At 33.7% G+C, this 14,056-nt stretch overlaps 3 protein-coding genes across 4 annotated transcripts in view; 2 read left to right on the top strand and 1 right to left on the bottom strand.

Moving 5' to 3' along the window:
• The window catches only part of LOC134855606 (snRNA-activating protein complex subunit 3-like), a 495,355-nt gene that overhangs the window by 329,129 nt on the left and 152,170 nt on the right, over positions 1-14,056 (top strand). The gene's annotated exons all lie outside the window — the stretch shown is intronic.
• Positions 1-14,056, top strand: part of LOC134855458 (uncharacterized) — a 163,905-nt gene that overhangs the window by 83,874 nt on the left and 65,975 nt on the right. The gene's annotated exons all lie outside the window — the stretch shown is intronic.
• The window catches only part of LOC134855370 (uncharacterized), a 39,564-nt gene that overhangs the window by 13,053 nt on the left and 12,455 nt on the right, over positions 1-14,056 (bottom strand). The window contains exon 1 of one of the 2 annotated variants that reach the window (XM_063871872.1): positions 4,823-4,998. The exons of the other annotated variant lie outside the window; for it this stretch is intronic. The gene's annotated coding sequence lies outside the window, so the exon portion shown is untranslated. Of the gene's footprint in view, positions 1-4,822; positions 4,999-14,056 lie in introns of those variants that run through there. 2 annotated transcript variants of the gene reach the window in all.

Genomic DNA, 14,056 nt, shown 5'->3' with positions numbered 1-14,056 from the left:
CCTGATTTGAAACACGTAAAAATTTTTGGTTGTGCTGCATATATGTTTGTCGAAAAAGAAAACATGGAAAAACTTGATTCAAGGGCCGTGAAAGGATTTCTGCTTGGATATAGTCTGAACAGTAAATGTTATATAGTAGGAACTGAGCTTGATGGAAACTTTGATATTTTGGAGAGTAGAAATGTTACTTTTGATGAAAAAGTTTTTCCTTTCAAAAATGACGATGAAAATGATTCTGGACGGGAATTGAAAATAAGCGTTGAAAACTATTCTGAGATTTCTGAGAAAAATTCTGCGGATATTGTTAATGGCGGAAACCTTGAAAATGATCAATTACGCCGCAGCGAACGGATCAAACAATTAAATGCGCCTGAGATTTCATTTTTTAGAAATGAGACAATTTTTGATGAGTGTTGGCTAGCTGATGCAACTTTTTATGTTGATAATTTGCCAAAAAATGCTAACGATGCACTTTCTAACCCCAATTGGAAAAAAGCAATGCAGGATGAATATAATTCTCTGATCAACAATAATGTCTGGGAATTAGTTCCACAAACGGATCAAACTATTTTGGGGAGAAGGTGGCATTTTACTTTGAAATACAATCATGAGGGGGGAATTTCAAGATACAAGGCAAGATATGTGGCTAAAGGCTACAATCAAATCAAAGGCGTTGATTTCAAGGAAACCTTTTGTCCTACAGTAAAAATGGCAACATTACGACTTATTTTAGCAATTTCAACAGCTAAGGGTTTTGATGTAAGACAATGGGACGTAAAAACAGCCTATCTAAACGCTAATTTGGAAGAGAATGTCTTCCTGCAACAACCTGAAGGTTTTGAGCAGAAAGACAGTGGGGGTAATCAACTTGTTTGTAAGCTAAATAAATCTATTTATGGATTAAAGCAGTCAGGAAGAAATTGGTACTATACCTTACAGATGTTCCTTAAGTCAATAGATTTTACAGCGTCAAAAAGTGATCCCTGTCTTTTCATGAGAATTTCAAAAGATGTTTTGGAATACGTATGCATTTGGGTGGATGATATAATTTACGCTTGCAATGATGCTAACAAGTTTATATCATTTGAACAACAAATATCTAGTCAATTCAAAATCAGCGAAACAGCAAAACTTTATTGGTTTTTGGGGATGAAATTCAACTTTTGTGGGGATGGGTTAGAAATTTCTCAGGAAGCGTATATTGACAAGCTACTGTCAAAATTTGGTTTGATTGAGTGTAAACCAGTGTCTACACCTGCAGCTGATGGTTTAAAACTTTGTAAACGGCTACCAAATGAGGTGAAATTAGCAAACGACAAAGATTATAGAGGACTTATCGGCAGTCTAAGTTACTTGTCAATTACTACAAGGCCTGATATTTCATTCATCGCTCATTGCTTGAGTAGATATGTGAACGACCCTACTGAAGTACACTGGATTGCTGCAAAACGAGTTCTACGATATTTGAAAGGAACTAGATCGTATAAACTTATCTACAGACGATGTACTGCTACGCCAATCTTGTATGGCTATTCTGATTCTGATTGGGGAGGTGACAGTGACACTAGACGCAGTACTAGTGGATATTGCTTTTTCCTGTTTGAAAACAGCGGTGCAATATCGTGGGCTAGCAAACTCCAAACTACTGTTGCAAAATCTACAGCTGAATCAGAGGCTACAGCTCTTTCGTTAGCCTGTAATGAAGGATTATTCCTGTTGAATTTACTGATCGAACTCGAAAAGATGAGTGGAAGCTTTCTTAGGATGTCCGGAGTAGCCATCCGAAAAATCACAGAACCAATGAAGCGGGCCGCTGACGATATATCAAAATCGCCGACTCCGAAGGAAATTGGCTGCCAAGGTCAGTTACCTGAATAATTCAGCTCCAGCCAGTGTAAGAGCACGCAAAGGATGAGGATGACAATACGAATCCGACAACGAGTCCGAATCCGACGAGGACCAGGGAAGGCCACTCGCAACAAAGCGTATAGCGGGCAAAATTCCAACTAGGCCAGCAACCGGCCATAGAAAACCCAGAGCGGAGCTCGGACGGGCCCTTGAAGCGAACGCTAGGCGAGTGATTGACAAACGGGAGCGGCGATAGTGGGATAGGGGAGAAAAAGTAAAGAGCGAGAGAGGCAGAAAAAGCAAAAGACAGGCGACGCGCGAATGGTACACGATCGGGGAAAGAAAGAAACTGAGCGGCGGACAACGTATTCCACGACCCAAATGCTAATTCGGCACAAACAACCGATGCACAATCGGTGCAAATAGAAAGTACCCAGCCAGGGGACGAAAAAAATGGGGGAGAAAACAACGTCTGGTCTTGTACTCGAGCCAAGACTCGAATAGCTGTCAAAATGTAACAGCCTCGCGCAGGAGCGGAAGTCAAAGATCGGCGGTCAGCAAAATAGAGGCAGTGATGTCTGATCACATCTCCAAATGAAGGGACAGAAAATAGAAGAAAAACTCGGAGAGTCCAAAAAGGAGAATGTCATAGTGGTTAAATTAGGTTAAATATGTGCATTTCTTATCTGCCAATCAACTTCAATTTCATTCTAGTGCTTGGCACTAATTGACAGGTACTGGCCATCGGAGCATCTGCCACTAATTGACCTCTAATTTAGCCTTTTTATGATCTTGATACAATCTTGTTGGCTATTGATGTTGGAAACTAAACGATCCGAAACTAAGCTTTTCAACAAGACTTTGCATGATTGAAAAATTAGGCGGAACAATGCGCGACCCAGGAAAGTAAGCAGCCAAGTTTTCAAGTTCACGCGCAAAATGAGGCAGGGTGATAGAAAAAAGAGAGGAAGGAAAATGGCTAACGTGGATAAGAGATAATAAGGTATTAAGGGAGTGTTAGACGAGTATTGATTCCTAGCATGACTTTTCTTATAGCCCCCCCACCCACTCATCCGCCATCTACCAATTCCCCACGTCGTCAACAACCGCAACACCCCCTGTGCAACCAACATTAATATCAACAACCTTTTCCTATGTTGTATGATTAAGAAAAATGAGCCAACCAAACTCCAATTTTATAGAAAAAATTGATAAGGGGGGGGGGGGGGGGGTGATTAGAGATGGACGTGATATGATAGAGGGTAAAATAATTTACCACCATGGCATGTCTATAACCCAGCGCACTCCAATGTTTGTCAATCAACTCTCTATCAATTCCACGCCGGCCGCCGTTCCTCATTTTTTCCAGCAACCAAAAAACCTTGTATTTTCCAGCAACTGGCAGAATTTTTTCCAGCAACTGGCAGAACTATTTTATTCAACTTTATGAACACGTTTAACTTATCTACATATTTTTTTGTCTTGCTTTCTGTTTCTGTGTCAGCTTTGTGTTTTGCTTATTTTTGACCTTGGAAGCATGTGTAGGCCTTCTTGTAGCGCTCCTGTATATGCTCATCGAAAAAGCTAGTTTCAATTTTTTTTGTTTGGTTCCTCTGCAAACGCGTCTGTTTTATATTATTGCGAGCAAAAATACCCGACCACATTGCAGCTCAAAATTTAAGTGCAACATGAATGTTATTTTTTTTTAAATCGTTGTCTTTGTTTCAGTGTAATTCTACATTATTGGATTGGTTTCTACTTTTCTCGTAGATTTTCTCGTTGTTCAACAAAAATTTGACTGTTGTTCCGACTTTCGTAACGAAAGTAACGGAGTGTTTGTGCTCGAGGTAGTTTTTTCTTTCTTCAAAGAATTTTAGACATTTTAACTAGCCACACTCAAAAAAAAGAGGGAAAATTTACCTAAAAAAACACCTTAAAACACCTGAACAATTGAGGTAAATTTGCATTACTTTAAGTACACCTTAAAAATTTACCTTATATCAACTTAAAAGTTAATGTGTATCAGCCTTAAAAAACACCAAAAAAAGTTTTTAGGTAAAATTACCTTGAAAATTTACCTTAAAAATAGGTAAATTACCTATATTTACCTTAATACTAAGGTATTTTTACCTTAATTTTTTCCCTTAAGAACGCAAAAAATTGTTAGGGTAAAAAACCTAAATCTCTTCATTATTAAGGTTTTTTACCTTAACATTTGAAGTAATTTTACCTTAACTTTTGTAATGCATTTTCAACTTGAATTTGAAAAAATAGTTTACCTATGATCATTTTAAGTAATGTTACGGGGCTTTCAAGACTGTCATTTCGGCCAATGGGACAATTAACGCGCGATATATTCACGCTATTAACGCGTAAGTCGAGACTTCGTAAGTCGGGAAATCGTTCCATATTGATTGAAGGAAGCTTATTTGTCGTAATTGATTTGCTAAGAGGAGCGAAATTTAATACTTTGTACTTTTTATGGCGTGTGGGGGAAAGATCTTTTGGTGGTGGTTGTGTTTGTGACCAGGAAAAATGTGGACTAGCTAACTGCAAATTACAAAATATTTATGAACCTGATTAATTTGCAGTTTACTTTTATTTGTTTTTTTGCTCACAAAAATTCGACTTTTCCAATTTTGGTTAGAGCTCTAAAGGTAAGCAAAGCAGTTTATTTGTCCTTCAGATTTTCTCTTCTTGTGATTATTTTGTGCTTAACTTTAGTGACTTTTTTCTTATTTAAGTGATTTCTAGTTTTCAGTTTTTTAGTGACAACTTTGCCGTCACCCTAAAAAATAGCTGATATGTTTACTTCGGGTGGATTTGTAAGCCTTCTTATGGAGACCTTTTGTATGACTAGTAAATATGCTCGTCTAGCTTACTGCACATTTAGAAAACTTTTACACACGAATTTTTTGTATTTGGGTCTCTGCGAGCAAAACTCCGACAAAATTTAGAAATTAATTAAGCTAACCGGGTTTGAAGTCGCACAGATATTTGGACTAGTATGCATTGATCAAAATTAAACTGGAACAAATCAATTTCTGAACCGGATGTAAGATGAAAAACAAATTCAACTTTGTTGAAACTGAGAACAACAACAACGAAAACTTTGGACTAATTGAAAGAATATACCACGGAACAGATCTTCGAGAAAAGATCGGATTTATTGGTTTAGTTGGTTGTTGATTCGTTTTCTGTTTGCTTTCAAAACAATCACTAGCTTTATAAAGTCCGATTTTAAAACAAACCAACAAAAGTTATGACTGCATAACATAAACTGAGGGTCAAGTTTGAAGATTCGCTGTTTGGTTTTTGAATTAGTATCCCAGTTATGTAGCATCATTTTGCCAAGCATGTTGTAGCGGATAAAAATAATAAGCGAAGAAAAAACTTTAAAAAAAGGAAGCGAAGTGTAATTAATCGATGTCTAGACTTTTTGGGTCGCGCCGCATATTGATTAAGATCAAAATTGCTTAATCTCGGTGAGATTTTGAGCCCGGAAAGTCTGTGCTTGAGTCTCGTCGTGGGTCGCGATAGTCTAAAACTAAAAAAAAATTAAAAAAAATTGCTCGCAAAGGTCTGGACATTGAAAAAAAACTAATTCAAAAAAAAACAGATTGAAAAAAATAACAGATTGAAAAAAGAACAGATTGAAAAAAAAACAGATTAAAAAAAACAGATTGAAAAAAAAACAGATTGAAAAAAAAACAGATTGAAAAAAAACAGATTGAAAAAAAAAACAGATTGAAAAAAAACAGATTTAAAAAAAAAACAGATTAAAAAAAAACAGATTGAAAAAAAAACATATAGTCTACCATCTTTTGTCAAGTATTGAAAATTAATATTTCTCAAGGATCAACTGATTCTCTTTTCACTTATCTAAACTTACTATTAATTCAGCTATAATTTTGTTTAGTTTTCAGATATAACTCTAGGAGATATCATACCAGATTCAGTTTTCTGTTGGTTCTTTTCAATTCATTTCTGTGGCGTTCCTGTCTGTGATATGCACTTTTCGGTAAAAACCATTACATCTGTTATATTTCTGCATTGTTGGCTTAGTGCTCATCACATCTGTTTTGTTCCGGGACTCCAGTAGAATCTATGAGCGCTTCATGGTTCAAGCGTCCGATGCACTGGTCTTTTGTATCGGCCTTTTGTAGCCAATCAAATCTATTACCTGTGTTCAGTTAGGGACAAGGACTTCGATTGTGACGTCACTTTCCTGTATTTTACCCAATTGTTCTCTCGTTTTTCTAGTGGTTCAAGCAATCAACTTACAGTTCATTGGGTAGACTTCGGATCTAGAAGTCATCGCTATGTCTCAGAGCAAGTGCCTGGGCCACATTTCTTACTGTCTCTCTGAAGCTTTCTACCGTTCAGATACTAGTTATCCTCATATATTAGATATTAGTTCAGATATTAGTTATCCCCGCACTGAAGTTTCATGGAAAATAATCGATTATATTGGATTTTCATTGTCAGTCTCTACAAAACAACAAAAATAATCGATCATAATCGATTGAAGTTGGATTATAATGATAATATTTTTAAGCAATAAAATCCCAATATAATCGATTATAATCGATTATAATCGATTTTAATAATCGAAAACTAATCCATTTTAATCGATTCTAATGGATTAATATCTATTTATTCAAATCTTTTTGTGTGTTGTTTTTTTTGAAGTTTTTTCATAATTTTGTTAAACTTGAGTTAGTTATTTTGTTCTCTCGCTTAATTTCAATTTTTCCTATTTTCAATCGAGTTATGAAAAATTACAAAAAGTTACCTATAAATCCCACACCAACTCCCCCCTCACGCTTACCCGTAGTACAGTTAGATGTCCCCTAACTAGAGAGGGAGGGGGTACATCGCGTGGTTGGGGGTACGTGGGGGGATGGGGGTACGTTGGAGGGGGGGGGGGGGGCGGTGGATACGTTGGGGGGAATCAAAAATGGGGGTCAAAAATGCTGTTTTTGGGCACTTTTTGGAAAATAACTACATATTGGCCGCCCCTGGATGAACGTGTTCATTCGAGTTTTGCAGAAAGTTGCAAAAATTAGAGTCATTATTTACAAAATTTAATCAATTTTCATGGATTTTTTGTACAAAAAGTAATCCATTATATTGAAAACAAAAATGAATTATAATCGATTGTACTGGATTATAATGGATTTAAATTTTTCTAAAATAATCGATTATAATAGATTAAAAATCGATTACGTGGTCTAAATTTGATATGATAATCGATTATATACACAACATTTTAGCCAACGAAAATCCATTATAATCGATTATTACCCATGAAACTTCGGTGCGGGTCCTCACAGTAGAAGAAAATCTCCAACCCAATTCGGTATCCTGGGTAGCAGTAGAAAAACGCTGAACGCCATGTTTCATCGTTGGTTAAATGTGCCTTTAACATACTCCTATAAACCATGACCATGTCATAGGCATATGTTTTCTGTAACAAAACATACGTTTTCTACAACAATATTATTGCACAAAAAATGGATTTAGAACAGATTTAAATGGATTTTCGCAACGTGGTGAAAATCATCAAAGTTTCAAAAAATTGATACAGCTTAATTATTTTTTTCGAGTTATAAGCAAGTTTGTAGAAGAAAATCTCCATCAGGCATACAGAGAGCAAGAGTCACAAAAGAGAGAGTCATAATCTGGAGCGCTTAGGGATTCCCTTTCAAGTTGTGCTAAACTAAGAGCTCCCACAGTAATAAGAAGTAAAAATATGCAAAATAATTTCAGATTATATTTTTTTTATCAATATTCTAGGCACAATTTGATTAGGCAAATAAGAAAAAAGTTTCTATTGTCAAACAAGCAAATTCAATTAGTGGAGACAATTCAGTTATTAGTTATCCTCATAGTTTATTTTCAGACCAAAAACCGAAACTAAAAAAGAATTGAAAAGCATTTGTTAAAATTTGATTTCCACATTTTTCTCGACTGTTTGATAATCTAAAAAATCTGAATTTAATTAGAATATAATCTTCATATACTTAGTATACTAAAAATGTTAAAAATCCTTTTAAATCGATTTGAATCAATTTTATTGTTACTGATATCTATAAGAAAATTACAAGAAAAGTTATACAGAAAAAATTTGACAAGAAAGGATTTAAAACGATTGATAATGATACTTAAGCAGCACTTTTGTAGAGAACTAAATCGATTTTAGGTCTATTCAAATCGATTCCTTTTAGGTCTCTGCTACATCATCTGGAAACAATCGATTGCAATCCATTTCTTGTCAGAACGAAAAATATACTAGGGAAAAATATCAATAATTGGCCTTGATCCTTTTCAAAAAATTATGTCATTTGAATTGGAAAATTGTCTGAATAATCTAAAAAAAAATAAAGAAGAGTTCATGGGTGCAGTATATGAGTTTAACTTCTCGATAAGCGGTAGAGATAACTTAAAACTGGAGGATCAACTAGAAGTTTCATTCAAACATAATACTGCGAAGCCATCTGAAAAAATTGTACTGAAACTTATCACAATACTTTAAAACAGTGACTCAGTGCTCATTACAAGATATTCTACTCATGCTTGCCAGTAAAAACTGAGTTTATACGTGAAGCAGAACTAAAATGGAAGATGGTTCCAAAAAGTTTTCAATAATAGAAGATACAAAAAAATTGTAAAATTTTTTAATAACAGTTTTAGTCTAATCAAAAAAACTTGTGGGAAGCCAAAAGTGAGGTAAAAGGATTACGCATCAGAAAAGTTTTTAATGACGGAAATTTTCTAAAAATTTGAACATGCTAGAAATTTTTTTATGGCACGTACTGAAATTTAACGTAACTGATGCAATGGTTGCTCAAGGTAGAGAGCATTTTTTAATGTAGGAACAAACTAAAAACAAAATAACTCTAATTGTTAGTGCTGGATTAACATTTAACCAATTATATAATCAACTCTGAAATTTAAATTTTATCAAATCAACAAATAACAATCGAGCATTCGGTGCTTCGCTTTTTCAACAATTTTGTTATCAAACAATCAAAATCTAGCAGAATTAAAAATGAACAGGTTAAAACGTCTTAGAAACTTATCCTCAAAACAAATGTCTATGAAAAAACTTGACCTTGCGCAAGGAAATAGAAACAAGTAATTTCTAATTGATGAATGAGACACTGAGTTCTTAATAACTTTTCAACGTTTGCGTCGTACAAAGTAGTGTTCTCTGATCAACTAGAGAATTATGTATTATAACATCATTAAATTTTTTATAGAGTATTAAGTTAAAAGTAACCGCATAGTTATAGCTTATAATGTTTTTTTCTCGAAAAGATCGTTCAATGAGTTAGTAGTACAAAGTAGTGTTCTCTGATCAACTTGTGAATTATGTATTATAACATCATTAAATTTTTTATAGAGTATTAAGTTAAAAGTAACCGCATAGTTATAGCTTATAATGGTTTTTTCTCGAAAATATCGTTCAATGATTTAGTAAATTTATCGTTTCTTGTTTCTAAAGACCCATATAAGAAAACTTGCAAACCGAGCTCTCTTTTCTCCCCGCATCAATTTTATTTACAATAAAATTTTTGAAAAAAGATAAAGGTTTACCGAAATTTTATAGTACGTAGGTGGGATGGGCCAAGGAACAATATTAAGAAAAAATTTTGATTTAAAATTTCTAAATTTTTGAGCTTTAACGAAATTTAGCTGAATTCTAGATTAAGCTTTACCGAATTTTAATAGTACGCAGTTGGAATGGACCAAAGAATACTATTAAATAAAGTTTCTGATGAAAAGTTTCTATTTTTTTTGAGATCACTTCGGTTTTTTTCAGGGCAATAATCATAGTTTAATTTAAAAATTGTTGAACTTTTTGTTGAAAAATTTTCTTTTAGTAATTAAACTCAACTTTTTTCATAATTTCTCGGTTTTTTCCTTTTTTTTCCAACCTTTTGTTTTGGTTGGTAAAATAAGAATGTTAGATTGATTCAATAAGCACAATTTTTTTTACCTTTCGAGTTTCTGATTATGCATTTTAAATCTATTTTTCAGCCACTGATTAGTTTTTTTAAAAAAATCAAGGACAATCTTTTCTTGCAGGTCAATTTCTCTATCCGATTGGCTTTTTTTTCTTCTATTCTCATCCTCATCTTTAAGCCCTATGCATAAGTGTTTATGTCGCTAAACAGTTACCGTTTTAGATTTTATGCAATTCAACTACAAAAAACTGGGTTGGGTTGCCATTGATCCGTTTTTTTTCTTTTTTTAATGTTACAATGAAAAGTAACTATGCCATAATGGTTAATAAATCCACAAAAAAATTCTTCATTTTGAAAAACGCAAAAAGTTTATTGTAACGTCAAAAAAGCAAACATTTTATGTTCAAATTGTTCATAAGTAATTAAACAACAACAACACTTTATGCGGAGAAAATCCACTACGAAAACTTTAATAAGAAAGCGTCAGTCAGAATCTCTATGCGGAGAAAGTACAAAATACTCCTTGAACCTTTTCAAACGCTATAAATCATTAACTAATACTAGAGGAAGCGGTGGGTTTGAACACACAATCTTGCGCGCTTTAGTCCAGTTGCTTTAGCCATGACTCTATTGACAGTACTCTGCGACAAAAAACCCGCAAAAAACCTGTTTGGTAGAGCTGGTAGTAGCCCATGTAACTGCTCGACTCTATCACATATTGAAGAATTATGGCTAAAGCAACTGGACTAAAGAGCGCTAGTGTGTTCAAACATAGAAAAAATCAAAATCAAATTAAATCGAGTTGTTGGCACTAGATGAACCATTACACAATAATATTCACCAACTCTGAAGGTTAAATTTTTCGAAATCAACCAAAAAGCAATCGAGCAAGTGAGGCTCCAATTTTACAACAAATTTTTTATCAATCAATCAGAATATACCAGAATTAATATTGAACCGTTTGATACTTTATCGAAACTTATCTTCAATTGAAAAATCTCCATGAGAAAGCTCTAATTACCTCAAGGATAAAGAAACATGTATTTCCTATTGATGAATGAGACATTGATTTTTCGATAATTTTTGAACACTTGTATCGCATAAAGTAGTGTTCTTTGATAAGTAAAAAATTGTGCGGTGTAACAAGGTCAAAAAAATGTTGTACTTTTGACCCAAAATTTTGGGTTTCAAGTTTAAAGTAACAGCATATGATAGTAACTGTCGGAGTTCTTATATCAATTTAAGCATGCAGAGGCTCTTTTCTCTCCTTGCCTTAACTGTAAATCCACTTAACAACTTTACCAAATCACCACTTAGCAACCTGTAACTGAATATGAGCTACAGGAACGATAAAATTTTATATTTAAGATGAATCATTGAATAGAAAAATTAATAAAATAAGTTGATTTGGTAGTCAGTGGTAAAATATAATTCTTTCGTTTGAGAAAGTTATAGGTTTTATGTGTACTATAAAAACAGCACACTATCCATATTATCTGATACTTTACCAAGTGGTTTCAAAAACTTTCCACACAGAGATATTTCAATTTTGTAGTGAATCATCAAATATGAGTTTTTCTTTAAAATTTTTCAATTTTTTTATATTTCTTCCGGTGGCGTAAGCAGAGTTTTAGAGTTTTTGGCGGCGTTTTGCTGAGTTGACCAATTTTTTTCAGGTTAACCTCAGGCAAAACTTTCAAAAAACAGGCCAAAAAGTTGTTTTAACCACATTTTGGAAATTTATGACCGAAAAATTGCGTTTTTTTAGGCGCCCTTTACCCCATCAAAAACAGTCATACTGGCGCCACAGGCGCCTTTAGAAAAATTTTGAGGTATTTCAGCGCAATTTAGATGCCATAAAATTATACCAAAGAATGGAACTTTTGAAGAAATGTGGCAACCAGAACTGAGGGGTGGGGGTCACTAACTTGTTTTTATGTCAAAAATGGTTATGAAAAATATTTTTTGCTTTACATCGACTGACTGAAGTAATTCTATTCAGTAAAAAGCTGCCCTCAAAATCAAACTTTCAAAATAGATGAACAAAAACTGATGATCTGCGACCAGTTTTTGTGTAAATATACTAATTTTGAAATATTCGAGTCAAAACTTACACAAATAATTCAAAATTTGAATTAAAAATCTTTTAGTTTTTTTTTGTATTTGTACGTATAATTTTTTTAGTAGTTTTTCTTTGATTGAGGGTTTTCAATTTTGCATCAGAATTCTCCAAAAGCAGCTCCGCGATTGTCTCAGAAATTAAAATGATAAAAAATGACAGATAATGAATCTAACTGCTTCGAATCGCACGTAGTTTTTCAAAAATTTCAGATAAGGTGCACCGTCTGTTCGTCACGCTATCTAATTTTCGGCCGGATAGATTCGATCAACTCCTCAGTATAATACCGATCTTAATATTTCTTCTAGATCTCCTAGTCTCATTAGATCTAGTGTATACTGGTATTTGCGAGTTAGCCTATGAAGCTAGTCCAAAGGGAGAACAACTGTAATCTAAGTTATATTCAAATTACTCTGGTGCTGAAACTACGAATAAATTCAGCACTACCAATAACTGTTAGTGTTAGTTATCAATCATGATTGATTAGCAAGGAATATTTTATAGAGATGATTTTATCAAGAATATAATTGATTATAAATATCATTTTTCGGGCAGGATTCAGCAGAATTTTAGCATTTTTTGCATAGTTTTAGAATCTGTTGGAACTCTAAATCGAACAAAGCTTAGCATAACCCTGGTCATTGCTATCATTATTCGTTTGATAAGAAAGCCACAAAAACGTTTACCATTGTTTTACTGTGCTAGAACAATCTATTAGACAAGGCTCGCTAAGAACAATTGTGGACAACTTGAGATTTGTACACTGAAAACTCAATTTTGTAACATTTTCTTTTTCATGGTACAAAATTCTATTTTTTATCTTATTGCACATAATACAAAAAGTATACCGTGTTGTAATACAGGACTATCTGTCTTTGATCTATAGTGCCTTTTTTAACTGCACCGTGAACAAAAGAACTCTCAGAAGCGGGGGTGCTGTTTCACCAATAGTTTGAATTTTTGATTTGTCTGCAGGTAAAAACAACCCGAAAAGAGGGCAAGCTTCTGCAACCGAACCTTTACAAACCTTCCTTCACATGTTTGAAAAAAAATTAAATACTTCCAAATTTTTTCAGAATAGTTTGAGTGCTATTTTGATACAGGTGAGAAGAGAAAGCAGCATCATATCAGCATCGTCTTGAACTTCTTTTTCTGAATCCATTTTAATGAAAAAATAACACACACAGCTGGAGTATTTAGATCAAAATTGAAAACATGTTGAATCAATAAAAAAGCATTATAACGAATCACAAAACAGTCAGAAAATTGATGGGAATCACAGAAACAGTCTTCAACTAAACCAATGAAAGCCATAGCGAATGAGCCAATTTGAAGTTCAGTTGTCAAAAATACATATATTTTTCGAATCTGCACAGTATATTTAACTGTTTCGATGAAAAGTTTGCAGTTTTTTTTTTATGGGCCAACTATCTACTGAACCTATTTTTATGATGTTAAACTGTGCACTATATGAATAAACATGGGAATTGTATGACGAGGAAACACATGCTCATTAATGGGAATTCTAGCTTTTCTTTATAACGTACTTTAGACACAGCTTTCCCTACAAAATTACCGAAAATAACCGAGCGTGCTATGTGTAATAGCCAGGTTTTTGCGTAAAAGTCAACAATTATGACAAAATCTGTAACAATTCCGAAAAAATTAAGACTGCGATTTCCAACCAAGGAAGTTTTCAAAGTAGAAGTCTTCTAACCATGTACAAAAATTTGATTTTTTAGACATATTTTAATGTAGCCTGCATTAGGTCATCTTAGATGGCAGTTTTTCTAATGCAGATTATCTGTAATATACTGCCAAATCAGTTATGAGTTGTTTACATTTGGGAAAAGTTTGGAATATTTGTGGTCGTGGACAAACTCAAAAACTTAAACCGAAATTCGAATATTTTAAATTTATTTGAACATTAACTTGCATTTTTGACTATACATTTTCATTATAGAATAGTGCTATTTATAAAATTCTCGGACACTGTTTTAAGCACACAGTTTGACTGCAATTTTTTGTGTGAAATGTATGAGCCATTTATGGTGTTTTGAAAATTCGAGATTTTAACTTGGGATTTTAAACTGTTGTCGAAACGATGAGAAAAAAC

Source organism: Symsagittifera roscoffensis, chromosome 10 (genome assembly GCF_963678635.1).
Source record: "Symsagittifera roscoffensis chromosome 10, txSymRosc1.1, whole genome shotgun sequence".
NCBI lineage: Eukaryota > Metazoa > Xenacoelomorpha > Acoela > Convolutidae > Symsagittifera > Symsagittifera roscoffensis.
This window is presented reverse-complemented; position numbering and strand designations above follow the sequence as displayed.